This window comes from Seriola lalandi, unplaced genomic scaffold (assembly GCF_002814215.2).
Source record: "Seriola lalandi dorsalis isolate HSWRI2012SDOR001 ecotype SW California unplaced genomic scaffold, Sedor1 jcf7180002054431, whole genome shotgun sequence".
NCBI lineage: Eukaryota > Metazoa > Chordata > Actinopteri > Carangiformes > Carangidae > Seriola > Seriola lalandi.
Window position 1 is genome coordinate 143,685 of NW_019524984.1, and position 17,282 is coordinate 160,966.

General features: G+C 40.3%; 1 protein-coding gene across 2 annotated transcripts in view; it reads right to left on the reverse strand.

The window, feature by feature from the left end:
* Window positions 1-17,282, reverse strand: part of LOC111658261 (kazrin-like) — a 111,691-nt gene that overhangs the window by 67,006 nt on the left and 27,403 nt on the right. The gene's annotated exons all lie outside the window — the stretch shown is intronic.

Here is a 17,282-nt window from a genome sequence, read left to right on the forward strand (position 1 = left end):
CCTCTTTTTTTTTCAAGCCATTATATATTCATCTCTTTGTCCTGGGAAAGCTCACCCCCACATCGGTGGAAGGGGAAGGGGGCTGGCTCAAGGCGCCCAAGGGGAAAACATTTCAACACTGAGAGCAAACTTAGGAGAGGACAGAAGCACAGACCTCTAATGGGCTGAACACAAAGAGGGGAGGCCCGGAGAATTACAATCGAGCTGTGGCGAGAACGTAGAGGAGCTTTACTTCTTCTCTACCAAAAACAGTTGGAAGGATTATATTTTAGCTTATCCATGGGCCCTGCAAACAAACAACACCGCCATCAGTTCTTATCTGTACAGCTGTAAAATTCCATTACACGCACAAAAGGTTAGAGATTTGGGATGGGGGGGTGGGGGTAGACCGTTCATCTTAACTTAAAACAATCTTGGATATTGCTGAGCCATCAAAACTTTGAATCTGCATTTGACATTTAATTTCCCAAGTAAGAAAACACATCCTGTGTTTGGCAAGAAACTGAAGTAGATGAGTGATACATCACTCAGATTCTGTCATCTGTGGCTTGGGTGATAACGGCTCAACGCTCATTGGTATTCACACAATGGCAGGCAGAGACATACAAAGATGGCACAGCAAGCTTGAAAGACTGATGACTGAATGAGACAGACAATTTGCTAGTCGCACCAGTGGTTTGCTCACTGCACCCCACTTTGTAATGAAGTCTGTACAGTAGCAGTGTTACAGATAATCTGCGGCTATCAGACAGGGAGCCATTAGTGTGGCCTCAGCTGGCCTACTTCAGCCCATCAGCTCTTGTACGTTGTACAGTCAGGGTTGAATGATAGGACAATATAAACCCAGGACTACTTTATGGCAATGTTGGTTTTACAAGATTTTTGCATTGGTGAGCATCTTGATAAGTCAGATACTTCATAACCTGAAAACACATTAATATTATATTACAATACTAATATCTATCACTAGAAAGGCACAAAATAATATAAGACTGCCCACAACAAGGGTACACCGCTTTGTTAGGACGCAAAAGTTACCAGAAGTAGTGGACTGACCGATCGACCAATATTACCATCGCTGTTAGCATAATTAAAAATCATTAATAATGACTGATTTTATCCTATTGTTCATCACCAGTGCACATACAGTATCATGACAGGGATTCTCTTGCTGCATGTCACTGTTTGTTTCGCCTGGTTTCTCCATCTATCCTCTCTCTGTCTCTCTAGTCTCTTTTGAGCACATAATCCTACTGTCATGTCTATCAGCATCTCTGCTGTTCAACTCACAACTAATGATCCACAAACAGGACAATTATTACACATACTAGAGGAGATCTACACAAGCACTGGCACGTTTGATCACATCACGCTAACAGATCATTATCATCGTCTAGACAGTCACATCACTGTCCCCGATTAGTGCATTGGCCCTGATTTGTAGATGATTAGCAAAAGGACAAATGTAGCACAGCCTGTGACACGGGGCCTCCGATTTTTACTTTACACAGATGGCTCCTGTTATTCCTCTGCAACTGGTTTTCTTAAACAATGTCACAGCTGAAGTTTTCCTTCATGTGAAACCACAACCACTGTCTGCTTTCAGCGATATGGGCCAGGACTTTCATACGCTTAACTGTGGAATGCAAGGAAATGAATGATTTCAGGGTCAAGGGTCGGGATGTGTCCCAGATAAACATCAATAACCACACACATACTTTGAGGATGCACAATTGTGGCGTGTCCAAAACACACAAAGTCCTCCTCTGTATGTATGTATGGTCATGGCAGAGACCTTAGATCAGTACAGGAACTTGGCTGACTCCCTTAAAATAACGAGCTCTCCCACCAGTGCTTCTATGGATTTGGCTCACTTTTCCAAACTTGGCCGAGTGTTTGTGTTGTTAGTTTGCTTACTTGTTTGAAGCTATTAATGGGAAGTTTAATTAAGTGTGCCAAGGGTGTGCAGTTAAAAAGAGGTATTGATAAACAGTCACCATGACTGTCTGCCTGGGTTAATTGAATATCGACTAATCCTCCACACGCTTGAATGCTTTCCATTTTTTCCCAATAGCAAAGTGATATAATGCCCTGCTCAACTATTTATACAGGTCTTATCAGGGGCCTGGGGAAAATATCCACTCGACTAGACTAACTAACTAAAAGAAAGATGTAGTACCTGTCAGGGTGTATGAGTATAGTTTTATGTGTGAATAGGAGGGGGTGGGGAAGGTGTAAAACTGAAGACTAGAAGGAAAATATTTTTTAAATGGTTGAGTGTTATGTCAGCTGAATGATGTGTTTGTAACGCCGTGCCTGGGTACGTATATGCATACATGAGCCGTGAAGAAATCAGGAACCATGTTTCACGGATTCATTTTCATCAGGGCAATGATGTGAGAGCAGGAAGGTCCATCAGGGTGCGAGCGAACACTTAACCCTCAGACCTCCGCAGTGTGTTGGCCAAGGACTCTTCACACATCGCTGCCTGGTGGCACATAGTGGAGGGTTAAATCTTTCCCATCAAACCGAGGCCATTTGCTGAGGAGCGATACTTTATAAAGAGAGTGCATTGTTGAAATAGACACATGAGGTGCAACCAGGCTGGGGGGACTTGAAAGAAAATCCCATGAGTGTGCACAATCTGCAGGATCTAAATGCGTAGTAACAACTCAAGTTGTGGCTGTCCCCTGGGACTGATGCTGAGATGCGTGAGTAAGAGGATAACGTCTAAGTTAGCCACACGCCACTGATGCTACAATGTCGTAACTTCACTCCAATGTAAACCCAAGATTTTCTCTAAGCTTAAAAGCCCATGCATTTACCACCTGCATGTGCTCTCCCTCCTGCCTCACTTTATAAAGCTGACATGGCTAATATGTTAGCATATACGTTTAAGTAATCATACCCTGGTGTAGTTTGTTTATAGCCTTACATTAGCTCTTTACTTCTGGCGATTGTATTTAGGCTTGAAAAATCAGAAAAGTGGTGTTCTTTTGTGAAGATTATCCTAACTAAATGTGTAAATATCATAAACTTTTGTTTGTCATAGAGTCTATTTTCTGATCCAAAAGCCAACGTAAAAATTTCACTGCTTTTTTGTTGAGGGAACCAGGGTGATGCTAACTTCCAGGTTGGCCTGCAAAAATGCATCATCCCTGCAGCACAAACCTCATTTATAAAAAGAGCAGATCTATTAGATCAGAATATTTGGGGATCATACCATGGTCAAGTAATAACAGACCTCGCTGTTTAACTGACATGAGAATGACAAAGATTGCTCCCTAGGAATTAGGCCCCTTCAGTATACAGGGATCATCTGTAGAGAGCTTTATTACAGCAGGCTGCTAACATTATGTTTGTTTATGTATTGAGATAGACAGCATGTGTAGTTTCCATATAGACCTATTCTGAATCTGAAGTTTCACAGGCTGCAGTTCTGAATTTTTAAATCTCAGTATGTCAAAATGTTCAGCCTGCTGAGGACTGAAAGAAAACAGCAGGTTTCAGGACATTTTATTCTGGAAATAACAGCAGTCTCAGTACACAGCACTCTGTCTGCCAACATCATAGAGTACAAGAGTTTTGATTCTTTACTTATAGGCAGGTTAATTGGCACCGCATTTGGATTTTACTTTTGTTCATTCGCGGCCAGCGAATGCCTGTGTGAAACAGAGGGAAAAAAACAGAAAAAAAGCGCTTGCACGCAAGCGTTTCGGTAAGAGTGTCCTTACCAAAGTTACAAAATTAAACAAGTGTTTCCTGTGCAACTACCTCTTGCTTTCCTTTGCCAGCATCCGTGACAAACAAGGCACTTCTGACAAAATGGTTTTTGTCAGTCGAATCGAACACAACACCAGTTCCCCACAGCAATAAGGCAGTGCTACTGCATGAATACGAGTTAAGATGGTTGATTATTCTATAGAGTATATTAAAAGAAAGGATATGTGCTCTGTGTAAGTAAAGGGCAGCTGTGCATTGTTTTAAATGACTAGTATAAAAAGATCATCAAGTGAACAGAAAAAAAGAGTTAAAACTATAGAAAGTAGAGGCTCTGTCACATGCAGTTCACTGACTGCACAGAATGCAGATTTACCAAATGCAAATGTCACAGTTGGAAAGAAAAATTGGCTATTTATGTCTGTGCAAGTGACGGAGGGAGAAAGCCTTTGGCCCTGTGTGGTGACACACAGGGACAGAGAGGCATTGATGGAGTAAACAGTGAATGGCAGGGAGCGGAAACGCAATTCTTTCTCTCCCTCTCTGTCACTTTCTTTCTCTTTACAGTCCTCTCACTCCACAAGCTTTCTAGTTAGCTGCTTACTTTTTGTCAATAATGGGAAAATTTTGACCACGTGGAAAGTGTCTTTGGTTTCACCACACAGCGTAAATTAAAGCAGCTATAGTCAGTATCTTTATACGAACAATGGATCACGCTGTTGCATGTAACGTCAAAGGCGTCACACGTAGTGATGAACCCGCAGAGACTCATTGCACTTCCTCGTAACTCTAATGAGCATCTTTTAACTCATTGTTCACTCTCCACTGCTTTTATCTGTGTCGTTTTCAGCCACAGCAGATATTTTCAGTGTAAAAGCTGAAAATAAACACATTGTACGCTACCTACTCAGCACCAAACAGTGGACAAAAGAGAGTTAGCAACTAGCTGGTGAACGTAGCGGAGCATGTAACAACCAGAGCTAAAAGGAGAGCGACTTTTAGATTTAAATTCAGAAACACAACGACAGATGAATGCTAATGTTGCTACCTATGTGCTGGCTGTGTAAATATGCAAATGTTTACTAACTTCATGATAAAAAACTTTATAAAGCACTGTGTTTCTGCTTGTTTCGGTCACCCCAACAGGGCCAAAAAAAAAAATCAGGTTTAATAAACAAAACAAGACAATTAATTGAGGGCAGTCATCAAGAACAAAACATTAGCAATCCACATGAGTTTAAAAGACAGACAGTGAGTGCTGTTTATTTTTATTTTTTTTAAATCATTAAAAATCACAAAGGGGCTGGGTGGAAAACTTGTGCATGAGTCAAAGGAGGCTGCCTTTAGTTTTCTAACTGTATTTAACAGGAACAATTTGCTGTAGCTACATATTTGTGGCGGCCCTCACTTGTATGTAACACTTACCTGCCCAGGGTGCAAAGGCTGGGAAGGATCATTTACAATCACAAAAGCTTCATTCATTGTATTTAATTAAGTCTCACTAGTTTTATTTGGGTTTTCCTTAAAAATCTGTCAGTCAAAGAAGCTGAAATGAACAATTAGTTAGATCTTATACAGGCATTTGATCACAAAGTAATTCTTCTCATCCCTTCATGCCGAGCTATCAAATAGAACTGTATTAAGTCCAACAAGCTTCATATGTCACCATACGCACTGTGGTCTTTAGCCACTGAATTCTCATTCAAACCTTCAGCGGGGTGCCATCCACAGGTTGCTGTACTGTAAAAAGCAGCAGCTCCAGTGCTCTGTGGCTTAAACTTTGGCAGCTAGGTAAACTCTGATCCCTGAAGCTGCCCAACGGAGGCTGAGATAAGACCTGGAGAGAAGCAGCTATTATCTGCTGTCAAACTCAGCGTGTGTGTCACCTCCAAAGTCCTCCCCAAGTTCCACCCCAACGCCTTGCAGCCACGTCCTTCTCCCATCTCTGATAGTCTGGTAATAATAAACAGGTTGACAGCCTCTCCACTTGGAGATAACGGTCGACACAGGGTTGCGGATGAACTGCGCTGCCAGAGGCCTTGATGTTTCGAGATAAAGGCTTGTCTGCAAGTCTCCGAGGGAATCGAAGGGAGAGAGGATGCAGGGATGTTGAGGAAGGGGGGTGTTTGGCTGTGATGAACTTCAAGACCTGCGGGATGGGAAACACACGTCTGATAATGGAGATTCAAACTAAAAAAAATAACATTCCTACTCAACCTCCTCACCACTGAGACCCATTTTGCTTCTTGCCTCATTTCCCCACAATCTCACTTCTGCTCCCTGCTGGCTGTTTTCTGCCATTGCTTCTTCTGCCCCAGGCATATTTTTATCTTCAGACTTAAACGTGTGAACACGCAGAGCTGAGTGTTGCAGTCATCTCTAACGACTCGCACATCATGATCAGATCATGGAGTCAGTGTAGATACAAAAGGTGTGTGTTTTGCATGAGGTGCTACACACTCAGCTACTTCGCTGCTGTCTAATTGAGTTCGTCACCCCGTCATTGTTCTGCACACTCTTCTGCAGGAGGCACAATTACACAGTGATGGTGAGAGAATGACAGATGCGCCTATAGCTCGCAGGGGAGATGAGAGAGATAGCTGATAGTGCTATAACCATCAACATAATTAAAGTGTCATTTGAATGAAACCAAAGTAACATGGAATCATCGGGGCAGCTAGTGGAAGCTTTATCACAGTCTTTATCCTTGACAAAAAAAAAAAAACTACAGGTTATAACTATTGACCAGCTGTTCAATAGAGCAAAGGAGCTGTCTCTGGGTAATGCTGCGAGGGGATATCTCTCAAGGTAAAACATTTTCTACAACACACGGAGAACCTCATTCACTGCCAACCCGTCCTGCATCCATCCATCTTTCCCTCTTTTCTTCTTCTCAGAGCAGACGAGTGATTTTCAGCGAGCAACTGCGGTGGAAATCACCCTGACAGAGCTCTCCCTGTTGATTTATGATATACGTTTAGTTATTTATTGGCTAATCATGGCGGGCTGCTGAGAGCAGGTTAGAGTGCACCCCCAGGAAACAACCGGGCAAGCCTTGGATAGAGAGATGAAGTGGCAAAGCTACTGTCTGGCTTTTTCTGTGAATAGCAGAGAGTTTGGGAGATGTTTGTTTTCAAGGCTACATATTTCATCTTCAATTAATGGCAGAAAGGAAGATAATTTAAAGAAGTAGTTCAAGATTTTGGGAGATATACTTATTTGCTTTCTAGCGGAGAGGAAGATGAGAGGATCAATACCACCCTCATGTAAATGATGTAATGTAAAAGGCTGTTAGCTTAGCTTAGCACAAAGACTAGAAAACATGGGAATGAAATTAAATCCATTTTGTAGCAACTCTGAAGCTGACAAATAAACACATTATATCTCATTTCTTCACACAAGCTGTACAGACATGAACATGACATCGAACCTCTCATCAAATTCTCATCAAGTGCATTTCCCAAAATGTCCAACTATTCCTTTAAGTGACCAAAGCTATTGACCAGCATACAGTAACAGCTGCCACTGCAGTCAGCAATGAAAGCACTCCGCATTTTAGCTGAGACCAAACAGGAATTTTCTGCACCAAAGAAGACCACAGCCAGGATTACTGTAGCACTGCAGGCAAATAACTGACAGACAGGTTTAGGAAGGCAAAAAAAGCTTTGCAGCACTGAGGACAGATTAATCCATGTCTGACGGAGCGCTGTTTCAGTACAGTGTATTGATAAGGAGCTTATCCCCCTTGTTGGTGCGTGTAAAGGCACATCTGCAGAGCCTATTGATTAAGAGACTCATCTCACTATCATGTGTTCCCACTCTAGAGGACAGTTCCAATGAATAGCAACACTACAGACAATGATCAACGCTTTATCGCTGTCCTTATGCAGCTACTTTGTATGCACGTCAATACCCTGTACACTTTTTCCAATTTCTTCACGTCTACCTTGTCTGCTTCTTATCAAAAATGCTTAATGCAAGCAGTAAAAACCTATTCTTGTCCAATTACTCGTTCAGTAATGTCTTTAAGCTCTAATTTTGTGCATAAGATGACAGAAAGAATAACAGTATTGCAAAAGATTATCACATAATAGAGAGAAATTCTTATTTCATTGTTAAACACACAATAACAGCCCCGTGGCATCAAAGGAATTCAAAATTGTTCCCAAGTCCTACAAGTCGCTATGTACTGGGAATTACTTTCTTTATTTGCTAAAGCTACTACTACAAGATATGACATTTGTTGGAACATGTTGAAAAATGAGCATCAAGGGAAGCGGAGAGAAAGATAAATAAGGCAGAGAAATGGAAGGGCACCGGGACGGTGTGAGAGACACAAGGTTCAAGCCAAAACATGTGAAGTTGCGAAGTCATTTATTATATTTCAACATTTATCTCTGCGAGCAAGAGGCGAGTTATCAGGACGACTAAATTGAAAGACATTCAAGCGTGCAGTAGAGAGTCAGTAAAAGGAACACTGATGACCAGACCGGCACAGGCTCGCTCTGTATTCCAGGCTTAGCATACTGTTCTGCCTTTTCAAGCACATATATGCATCACACACACACACACACACACACACACACACACACACACACACATACACACCTGTGATCACATACATATGCACACACACACACAGATAGCTCAAACATTAAAATGCAAAAGCAATTAAACGCAAGCCACAATAGTGCCGAAGAAGTGCCAACCTGACAGAAGGACTTTGATTATTTTAATTAGAGCAATATGGCTGACTCATCCATGAATATAACTGAAGGAAAAGAAGGTTCATTTCCCTGACTGAAAACTTGTTTTAGACTAAAGCTACAGTTAGAGGATACGACTACTTTACATATGCTTTAATGCAAAAGGTCGAAGCACTTATGTAAATGTGTTTGGAGAGACAAACTGTGCTGATGAGCTACTTTTGTATTATGTCTTTTATTTAATGGCTCCAACTTATTCTAATTGTAAATGTATGTGATTTAAATGTGTTTAATAAGATGGCTCCTGCAGGAACTGGGAATTGCATTAATCTGCATGCTAAATTAGTTTGTCTGAATCCAAAATTTGTCTGGCTCAGGGAGCTGAGCCCTTGTAAGGGATTATAACAGGGTATTAATACTAAGATCCATGGAAAGCAAAACAATGTAAAGTTCCTTTCTGTTTCTGAAGATTTTGCATGTGGGCAAACTAATTACCATGGTATCATTTTGCAGTCATGCTGAATAAGTGAATTTGCTCCAGAGTATGTACCCAAGCAGTTTCCTTGCAGATATGTCCCTGTATTGTCCTTTTTGACTAAAGTGTTTCTAGTTGCAGTTTATTTGTGCACCTAATACAATTCAGTTTGAGTGCTTTATGTGTGCACAGGTGTTTGGGTTAATGTCTGCTGTCTTGCTGTTTATATACACGAGTATGTCAGGGAGAGGAGGAGAAAATGGAGATGCAGTCAGATGAGGTAAAGAGGGAGAGAATCAGGAAGGAGGAGGACAAAAGGAGTATTTGTTGATCACCATAGCTTAAAGCCACAATCTCAGGCAGTTTGTTTACGGAGGATAACAATCACATTGGACTTCGTTGGACTAGGAGTGTTTCAAGACCTAAAAACCACCTTTCATTACACAAGCCTTTTGAAAGCATAATGGTCTGTTTGCAACTCCCTGAAGAGACATCCCTTGCCCAAACATAAACCACAGATGAGGCGGAGAGAGGCTGGAGAGTACAGTGAGGAGCTGTTACAGTTAAATATACAGCCGCATAATTGGTACACCCTATGTTTGCAATTGCATCTCCTTGGATAAATATACAAAGTGTTCTCCACCCATTACCTCGCTGAGATATGTAAACTCTCAATCTAATGTCACTTATAATCTAAATAAGGTGATGGAATATGCATTAAAGTGTATTATACTGTAAAATATTGGCTAAACCTGTATAATATTCATAGAATTGCAGAGTTGGCGTTGAGGTTCCATCATCTCAATGTTGTTTCCTGATATTTCCATAAAGATTTACCCATTTTCTGCCCCACTATAATATCTGGTACCTTACATTATCCCTTTCTCCTACTTCCCTAAGTGTACTAAATTGTTTTGCCAAATATGTTTTGCAAGAGATGCAATTGCTGCCTGGATTGCTATTCACCAGCAACGTGTTTTTCAAGTCCAAGTGTACCACATAGACTGATGGGAGGTAGTCGACTGCATGTGGTTTGGGCTACTAAAACACTTTGATTTAAGTTAGGTTAGCAAAATTGTGTTTTTTGGCCATGTATCATCACTTTTTAAGTTAATATGGTGAACAGGTTAGCAAACAGAATTGCTTATTACACATGCAGCAGTTAAGGGGCATCATTAAGGCATTCATTTGGAGTTGTGTTTGGCAAATGTGAATCCAATATTCAGTCTTTTTAAGTTGGTTTTTTTTTTGGTTTCTATGAGGGAAATATCATAAGCTGCTAAATGCGCAGCTATGTTCAGCAGCTAGTTGCCCACTGTATCTGACTGCTGTTTGGTGCTGAGAAGGTAGAGTAGCCTACAGGGGATTTCTTTTGCTGATTTCAACTGTGGCTGAAAATTACACTGTAAGAGTGGCGAGAGTGAACGAAGTGGCTAAACATGTTAATAAAAATATTACTCATGCTTCACTTACCACAACCTGATATTGTAGAAAAACAAAGTTCACTAATTGTTTTGCAAATACATTCATTAAAAACACTTTATCATTATAACAAGACTGAGATTCTGCAGCCACGCCAGCAGCTCTGTGAGGCTGTACTTGAGCTGCATGCTAATGACAGCAAACTAACATGCTCACAATGCTAACATTCTGTTGATTAGCAGGTATACTGTTTAGCATGTTCATCATTTGATGAATCAATTAGGATTCATCACATGAAAAGTCGACCATGACAGTCTGCACAAAATTTCAGCACAATCCACTCATTAGTTGTTGAAATATTTCAATCTGGACCAAAGCAATGGACAGACCGACATTGCCATTCACAGAGCCACAGCACTACGGTGGCTACAAACATAATCAGGAAGCGTTGTGTTTCTCTACATGGTTGAATTTATGCTTTGACCCTTTAAACTACAACATCACAAGCTAAAGTATTATTGTAAATACGCTGCACTCTATAACAAATTGATTAAAATCCACCTCTTAAATAAAGCCTGAATTTCAATAACATCAGTAACATGCACTGACCCGACTGTTATCATCCCAGGATTTTGAATGGTTAACATAGTTTGCTTGTCTAAAGAAAACTAAAGGAAGCAGTAGGTTGGAGGCGTTTTAGCCATTTAGAGCAACAGCTTCCAAATTATTTCCTTTTTCAACAGTTACGCTTCAAATCAACCATGGCTTTGTTGAGCTACTCTGCATAGTGAACAAGCAAAATTTAACTTTTTTCACGTTACCAACAAACTGGAAACCTGCTGAGCCTCATTTTGCAGGAACCTGTTAAGGTTTATGGAACCATGAGAAGAAGTGATGTAATAAAAATGGAAATGTCCCGGAAAATAACTTGAGACTGAATCAAACAGAATATGTTAAACTTCAGATGTAAAATAGGAATAGTGATGACTTGACATAGTACATTAAGTATATCCTGGGAGCTCAAAACAAAGTTATTTGCATACAGTTTTTATGACAATATCGGCTGCCACCACAGACAAAGAAATATTGTTCACAATGTAGATCCTAATGCGGTTTGTGACATTTGTATTCATCTTTAAATGATAAAATTAAGCAAATTTAAGCCTCAGATGTGACTCCCTGAGTAATTTACAATTCATAACAGAAATATTAGAGCCTCACCTTGCCTCCAAAGGATAACAATTATAAACTATTTTCAAAAGCACCTGCTTGGCAGTTTATGTCAGGGCTGCAAGAGGACAAGCATCACATTAAAATATCTTCTGTGGAGTTCATTAAAATACCATCTGCTCACCGAAAAATCACAAAGACTCATGACAGAGCAGAATGGCTCTTCAGGGAATAGTAAAAAAAATTTAAGATTCAGTAATCTGGCAATGGCGGTATTAAATGATGCATGATTTTGCATGCTGATAGGCTTTCAGTTGAGATCCCTGGAAACACGTTCTCACTGAAGCAGTCAAACTGCAATAAGTGGAGCATCCAGGCAGAGCAGAACGCCACAACCAGCCGGCACCACACACTAACAAATTCATACATGAAGAACCGTAGGAGAGTGTAAGAGGATTCAGAGTAGTTGAGGAGAGCAGCTGAAATCATTCTTATGAATATTAACAAGGATGGGGAAGAACAAAATAGCACATTAAGAACATGATTCATTACACAAGAAGACGTACGCAGCACAATCAAACCAACTGCTCCTATTTTAATAATAGGCTTATAGAAACATACTGAAATTGGGTTTTTCATTATGAGGATTTGTGTTTGACATTTCTGATCCTATTTCCTGTATTTACACTTTGTCGTGCTTCCTCAGTTAATCTTTCCGTTTCAATGTTTGCGGCCTCTTTATGAATCTATCGTGTCCTGGCTCTGGTTCCCAGGGAGTGATGAGATGCAGTAGAGGGTGGTTAATATATGAAGTCAAAGTAAACACATTTAAATGAGCTAAATGTGAGAGACCCATGGAGAATCCCCAGAGATTTAAGCATTACAGTCCACATTTATACTTCAAGGTGTTACTGTAGGGTCTCTAAACGTAAGGTGTCATATGACATCATGTGCAGGCTTTACATGCTGACTGATGTAGCACTGCATTGTACACGCTTTCTCATGTAAACGTTGTGATACAGAGTAATTACATTTGCTGCACAAGAATATATAGGTTGATATTGGAGATGAAGGCAAGCTAAATTGTATTGCTTTATTTGGAGGGAGAATATTACCCACCCAATATTGCTGGAAATTGCCAAACCAGACATTAAGTCTGATATTGTACCCTAAAGTGTTACTTTCTCCAAACAAGTTAAAAATTCCCTTATGAAGGTGAACCTATTTTGCTTGTGTCTAACTAAAATCAACATTTTTGGGGAATCTGCTCAAATCAAATGTTATTTTCCTGACTCTGTTGCAGCAATCTGCCTAACTTTGTCTTGTCTCACAATACTAACACTCAGTACCATAGAATTTCTAGAGTAAATATTAAAATGATTGTTTGTTGTCCTCACAGTCACAGCAAACACTATCAACACTGTATACACATACACAGAAAATACAAGCAAACCAAGCCACCTCATACACACCACTCACCATGTCTCGTCTCACGACATGCATATGTGTTTTAATAAAAAGGTGCACGAAAGCCATGCTAAAGAACACAGAAGTATGAAGTAGTCATACTGCTGGAAACAGACAAAATGACTGCAACAGAAAGTCTATGAACAGATGGGTTCATTACCTGTTCTGATAAAGTCAGATGCATTGGATCGGTACGCTGGTTAAAGTGATAGTAAAATGAAAAGTGACAGCATGTTATTTGATTTTCCAGTTCATGTCATACATTGAACGATGAATACAAACTACAACCACAAATCTTTTTTTTTTTTTTTTTTATGTTCTTCTTGACAAACTCAAATCTAATTTGACTGGCTTTGCATTCTGTCCCACTTCCAAATCAACAAGAAATTTTGTAGAGAAAGTTGTAGAAGAAAAATTCTTTGCAAATGGCTTCATATGATATGTGTTAATTGTCTAGAGTTAGTAGCGGTCCAGAGATAAAGCTGAATGTGCCATTTCTTCTCATGAAGCTTTAAAACGTACAAAGCTGCTTCCAGAGGACAAACTAAATCACTAAAATACATTAAATAATTAAAGAGAACATAACAAAGTCTTATCTAATCTGCAATTCTGTCTGACTCAGTGTGTTTGTGGAACAACCACCTGGTGGTTGACTCTTCACAGGGCGCGACAGTGAACCACTGTGGCAGCACTCATGAGACGAGTGTAATGATGAGTAAAGGGGCTAATCCTAAGCGCCAGTGCTGCGGACTGGTGGTCTATAACACCCAGCGCCTCCTGAACCTGATTAACATGGGGTTGGATTAAAGCCCGATAGCCTCTTTGTTTAATTGCATTATTGCAGATTACACCACCAGATTACAAGACTGCGAGGTGGCAGACTGCGAACACTGTATGGTTTATAAGATTATCATCAGAGGGAGCAAGCTTTATGATCCATATGATGTGATCTCATGCAGTGTTTCTGTGTATTTTGATGTATTAATTACTGTGTTTGTGTTGTTTTGTAAACACTATACATAAAGTTTGAAAAACTCTTAAACAGCATGTCAACTTCTTTTGTTTCTATTATGAACTTTATTAATAGTAAAAATAAAAATAAAATAAAAGTAGTTTATATGGAAACTATACAATGACCAAACTATACCTTTTGGAAAAATGTGATTTTATTTTTGTGAAACAGTCAGTTAACAGTATATTGTAGGAAATACTAGAGGAAGGAAGACCATAGATAAACATAATGCTATTGATACGTATCAATCACATGATCTTAATTTAAATACAAAAGTGTATAATATAATCTATTATAATTAATAATTACATTGTATAATATTAAAGTAACTGAAGTAACTTACTCACAATTCAAGTAAACTCTGCTACCTGCACAAAGGTGTATCATTTGACGGCAAATGAAAGTTACAGTCAAAGCATTTCACAACAGTGAACCTGCAGGTTGTCAAAGAAACACAAAGAACCAATCCAGCTCCAAGAGCCAAATTATCAGCAGCCAGACTGAAGGTGCAGCGGTCAAATCAAAAATCCTTGAAATGTGTGTTGGTTAAAAAAAATCAAGAAAACAAAAAACAAAAGGTGTGTGAAGCAGCTCTGGGCCAGATGCCCGCCTGGCCCGACTCCTCAGAGCGATTGCTTCTGGCAGGGAATCAGATAGAAAGGAGAGTCATTTATATTTCCTGCACCACCCCACAAGCTGTGGAGGCAGGGAGCATTTAAATCTCGTCTAAGGTCAACAGGGAACTCAATGGCTTTGATAACAACTATCCCATCTTTGATTCCACACTTTTTTTTTTCACCTCTGCAGAAATTCTGCCTTTGATGAGAGGTTGTGTGAGAAGATTTAAAGTAAACAAGACTAGCCAGACGACCAACAAATAACTGTGTTTAGGTGGCTGTGCTGACATGTGGAAAAAGCTGAGATAAGGGAAACAAAAGGCATACCATTGTTGCTCCACGTCACATTAACGTCCCCACTCAAGTCTGTTGTGTACACAGAAACTGATGTTTTCTCGTGAATTATTCAGGTTTCAGTCCTGTGGAGGCCACTCCAGCAGCAGCATCAGCAGCAGCAGCACCACCACAAGGAAGCTCACCTAAGACTGAATGGTAAATAGCGGACTAATAGCTCAGTTTGAGCTTTCTCTGAATGAGACAAAACAGAAACGAACTTGAAGGCGGGCTCACATATCTGCTGTGAAAATCTCTCCAGGAACTTTAAATTGTCTGTGTTTGGCAGAAGAAAGTCAGGGGGACGCATAGCCGACTCTAAGACTCCTGCGTAAGCAAAGTAATCCTAGACACTTATCCACATGAGCCAGACACAAACAACCCTACAACAAAAGGCCTGCAAAGAGCACAAACACTGTCTGTCACTCAAGAAGAGATTGACAGACAGAGGGGCCCTTTCATATCACCCAAACTCTCTCTGAAATTGAGGTGAGCACCTTTGATCTGCAGAAAGATGCGTGTAGTGATCCAGATCAGCTTTGTGACAGTGCTCAGGGTTTCCATAGAAACATGTGCGCACCCTAAACACGCCAGATTTAAACATCCTGAACCGCATCAACAGATGGCTTCTGCAGAGGATGAAGGATGATGAAGTCTCACAACCTGCCATGCATCAGTTCATCTGACCGAGGCCATACTGTCATCTTATAATACCCACGGTGGAAGTTTGATCCAGTGTACGACACCTCCTTAATATACAAAAATAGAATGTGTTTGATTGGATGAGAGATTACAGTGTGTGTACAATAATGAGACAGGGTCGGTAGGCAACACGAACAATGAATGCATTTGCCTCAGGAAAAACAATCTCATCCGTCATGCCATATCAGGAAATATAAATCTACACTGTCATTATATTCTACACTCAGGTTTGCCTAAGCATCAGCTGTGACAGACGTGTTTTAAAACCGTCTCTGCAGTTGCTCTGATACGGTCGTTTTTATGTGGAGTCATTAATCTTTTTTGTTCCCTTAGTGTTTCTGAGGGGGAAGAAATGTGGAAACTGGTGAGACAAATACCAGCTGAAACTGCAATTGTTAAAAAAGAGCAACCCCAGCTCTTTGAAGTCCAGCCCACTTCAGCTCGCACTGTAACACAAAGGATGTAACACTGAAATAGATGCAATGAAAAGCATTAGGGGTGGACCGATTTCCATACAATAGGGTCAAAGGAAAAAAATCTCAAAATGAGACATGAGATGAAAGTTGTGGTCGGTTTCAACCAACAGATTCAGGTAATAACAGTTTCTTTGTGTTCCAACATCCAGAGATACTTACAGAACAAAGCCAGTCTCACATAAAGAGGATCTCATAAATGATAACCCACTTTTCCTGCAGGCAGTGGGACCCAAAATGGCTGAAGCGACATGACAGAAATCATGGATAGATTTCAGGATGAGGCGAACTTCTGCAGAAATCCCTGGATCCTTTGTCCTCTTTTTTCTCTCTCCGTCTGTCTCTCTGTGTCAAATAGTTGATTAGTTCATTATGTACCGGATTTGAACAGATCCATTTTCTCGCTAACAATCGCAGGACAGTCCAGACCTAACTGGATCATTAATCTAGCCCCACAATCTATTTTACTTTAGGCTCAGGCTCACATTGCTCCTTTAATTCTTCTCTAGTCAATAATGAATCAAGGTAGATCTGCCAACATTGTAATTGAAATGACTAAACTGGCAGCTTACTGCTGTGCCAAAACCAGCTATGATTTCTGGCTCATATGAAACTTCAGTTTCATTTCTCCTTATAGGCTGCTAAGCTTTCTTTTGAACTCAGTGACTCTACGTAAAGATTATGCCTCTCTGAGACTGTAAAGGCTGCAAAGAAAAGGGAGGAGATAAAATGTCAGTTGAAAAGCACATTGCTATGCTGAGTATGAAGTGTGCCGTATAAATTATAAATGTTAATATAAATAAACAGGGCAGGTTTTCTCTTGACTGGAAATGGAAGTTTCCAGTAAAAGATGATAGCAAGACTACTACAGCCGTTCTAGCAGCTCCGTGAGGATGTACGTAGCCACAGCTGCGTTGTGAACTAAATGCTAATGTCAGCATGGTGACATGCTCAAAATTACAATATTAACACTCTGATGTTTGGCAGGTATAAAGTTTACAATGGTTACCAACTTAGTTTGGCATGTTAGCATGGATAGGGCGCCGCCACTGAGCCTTGCTGCCAATTTGTCCTTTTGGCGGCTTGTAGTACTGCAACAAAAAAACACCCCTATGGCGCAAAAATAAGGAACTCCAAAAAGGTCCATTACTCTTTGTATTATTAACTTTTAAACCATGAAGATTT